The 3,378-nt window shown below is 35.0% G+C and overlaps 1 long non-coding RNA gene across 1 annotated transcript in view; it reads right to left on the reverse strand.

The window, feature by feature from the left end:
* LOC111814528 overlaps positions 1–2,419 on the reverse strand; it is a 14,919-nt gene extending 12,500 nt beyond the window's left edge. The window contains exon 1 of the long non-coding RNA XR_002819493.1: positions 2,377–2,419. This is a non-coding gene — a long non-coding RNA (uncharacterized LOC111814528). The remainder of the gene's footprint in view (positions 1–2,376) is intronic.
* Between the last annotated feature and the right edge of the window lie 959 nt (positions 2,420–3,378).

Raw genomic sequence — 3,378 nt, forward strand, 5'->3', positions numbered from 1 at the left:
TTAGAACAAATCCCTCTATTCATTAAGAGAATGTAACTATATATCTATCCTAACCACTTTGAATACACAGATACAAAATGGACATTCATCTGTATCCTCTTTTTTTGTTAAGTTCTGTTATTTGAATATTATAGGTCACACACCATGATTTAAAGAAAAAAAAAATATTACTAAGGTTACCCATAGATTATCATGTCAGCAAATTTAAAAATCATAAGTATATAGATATAGAGACATCGATAGTGATAGAAACAGTTAAATGACCAGTGACAGAGACATACTGAATCATCACTATAACCACATTGCTGCAGTGCTATAATCAAGTGAGCCAGCTTCACAACAAATTAAGTTTAGATATTCTCAGAAATTTAAAGCTAGTCAACATTCACCGAACATAATAGGAAAATCTGGATAAACATATGTCTAACATCCTAGCCAAGGTAACTACTGAAAATTACTGACTTTTACTTTAGCACGAGAATCACATCTATAGGGATATATCTGCCAAGTTAATTATTTTCTTCATGGTTGGTGAAAGTAATTCTTTTTTGGTTAAAAATATATATGAGAAGATTTTCTGGTTTACAACAAGGTCAAAATTTAAGGAATGAAGACTCTATAATACTTGGAGTAATGTAGCATAGAGAATAATGTGGACTCCTACCTGCGTTTTCCTTTGTGTACAATTTTCCTTCCTTGAGCTGGTCATTTCTGGTTACCATGACTGTGTCTCCATTTCTTCAAGAGCTGTGGGGCTCTCACATGGAGAATATAAGATGCAATACAAGCTGTTCCTTGCTCCTGGGTTCAGGGGAAAACTCTGCAGACAGCAGTGCTTAGCATGAGAGGAGAAGTTAGGATGGGGAAAATTGTGGCCCATGTCACACTTGAGCACTGAATTTATGGACTTTGGCCAAGTAGAATTTGTGTGATATTGACAAATTCTGTTAGAGGAGTGTGAGCATTTAAAGCTCCATATTTAATGCACAATATTTTACACCTGTTTAAAAACACACTAAGATTTTTAATAAAATATTTTCATTACAATGACATTGTAGATTATCAGTAGAGTAGATCCAGATGCTGTCAGGAATTCTAGTTCAGAAAGAGAATCCAGATATTCAGGGAGAGAACAGAAATTAGTCCTAAAGCTGTATGCAACTAATTGATTGTAATTAAACTATATAGTAATTTTCAATTATAAATTAGAATTTATTTACCAGGGAAAGTCTGTGTATGAGTTAAAGTATGCAGTAAGTTAACTTTTTTTTATTAGCTGAGTTTCTCACCAATTCTACTTTGTTTTGTGGCTGTCTTTCATATGAAGACTGTCTGTCATTTTTTTGGTTAGAAAGAATGTTTAACGAAGCTTTTGGTTTTAACATTACAAAATTTGTCTTCACAAAGACTTTATTTTAAAAATTTAAATAAAGTTTCATTTCATTCTGTATACTCATAATTCCTCAGATAATTAGTATCTACTCTGTGTACTTTTCTGAAGCATTTGTGTAAGGATGGATCACTTATGAGTTTCTTTATGTAAGAGCATCATCAGAGGACGATTATCACTTTGAAATATGTAAGTAAATAGTTGGAGTGGTAAGAATCCAAGATGAATCAAAGAATTTCTTCCATGATTCCAAGAAATATAATGAGGACTCTCTTATTGCAGTCATATTTTTATGCATTTAGAAAATCCCTAAATCTCCCTACAATATTTTAAATTATTCAGGAGAATCTTTGACTAAACAGGTTCCATTTCTAAGGGCTTCTGACATTTGACTTTCATTAGACTTATATGGGTATAGTGGTAAAGTTCTACCTGAAATTTTTGGTATGAATTTTTCTAGTAGTATTCAAAATGAAAATAAATTATTTCATACATCTGGTATTAGCACTATCTGTCTATTTTCTGTCATCAAAGGGATATTTCAATTTCTCTTTCCACCATGCCCATATTCCCTATTTGTGCAAAGGTACCATGTATTTTAAATTAAATACCAATTGGTATTTATGACTATTTTCCACTGCTGAGTCATGTAGTAATCATCACACAGTGCTTTACCTCTGTGCATCTTTAGTTCTTTCTCTAAAATGTTTCTGAAATCTGAGCACTTTCTGTACCTCTCCTGGATCATCCTCTTCCCTAAGCAACATTAGCTCACAAAGCCAGGTACTTAAGTAACCCCAGCTGGTCTTTCTGCTTGTACATTTTTTCCTCTCTCAGGGAGGGGAATCAATTTCCTTCTTTTACTTGACATTTTTCTGAACAACTACCCCCTAGTATTGTCACATTTTCATAGGAAGATAACGCCCATGTCCTAAAACACACTGCTCCATTTCCTCCCGGAGGCCACCCTCATAGGTCTTTCCTACCTTAGCACTGCTGGCACTTCCTTAGGCCTCCACCATGGTCCTTCTCTAGGATACCACTGTGAATCACCCGGATGCTCACTGGACTGCTCTCTTGTGCTGGAACCTCACTGTCCTTGATCCCTTTGTTTCCTCTGTCTTGCTGCAGTCTCCTGAGTTAGTGTTGCACCTTAATCTTTCCTGTGAAAGCAAACCATAAGGAAGGTTTCAAAGTCCTAGGCTATAAGGGAAAACATCCTGTGTAATTCTGAAGCTAATTTTCACAAAGCTCTTCTCATTTCTGGTATTGCTTTTAATTCTACTGCTAACACACAATATATATTAACATTAATCAGTTCCACTCATCACTGTCCCCCTTTCTCTAGAGGCTTTTAATATCATCACTATCATTTAGGTTCTCGAAGAACACAAGGCTTTTTAAATGAATTTTCCATTTATTGAGGTAGTCAATAAAGTCTACAGACTGCTGCCTCCACTGTTAACTCTTCACATTTTATCTAGCATTTTCTTATAGTTTCGTTACTCAAATATTGTGGCTCTCAAACCTGTGTTTCTTCACTAATATCAAATTTCCATCTCCTTACCCATTTCTACTTTTTACTTTGGCTCTGATTGCTTATTAGAGCTTCTTTGACTTTGTGCTTTTTTCACTCTGTATTGACATATTTTTAAATTTTTACATGCTTCTGATATACTAACACTCCCCCAAATTCCTTTTTCCCTGTTGCATGGATCTTTATAGATAATTTAACCCCCGCATTCTCTCTTCGGAAATTATGTAAGCAAGATATTTTCTTCAATAATGAGCCTCAGTTTAAGAATACGGCAGGGAAGCCAGCTTTTCATTTGTGGAATCCAACTCTTTTATCTGGGGGTAAATGTCTGAGACAGTCTGATTGCTTCAGAGAAGACCTCCTGGCTTTCTGACAAGTGAATAAAATCAAGGCTACTTGTTTCCCTGAAACTGATCAGTGTATAGTTTCTCCCCCTTTATCTTCTAGGCTT

Source organism: Octodon degus, unplaced genomic scaffold, assembly GCF_000260255.1.
Source record: "Octodon degus isolate 3935 unplaced genomic scaffold, OctDeg1.0 scaffold00346, whole genome shotgun sequence".
NCBI lineage: Eukaryota > Metazoa > Chordata > Mammalia > Rodentia > Octodontidae > Octodon > Octodon degus.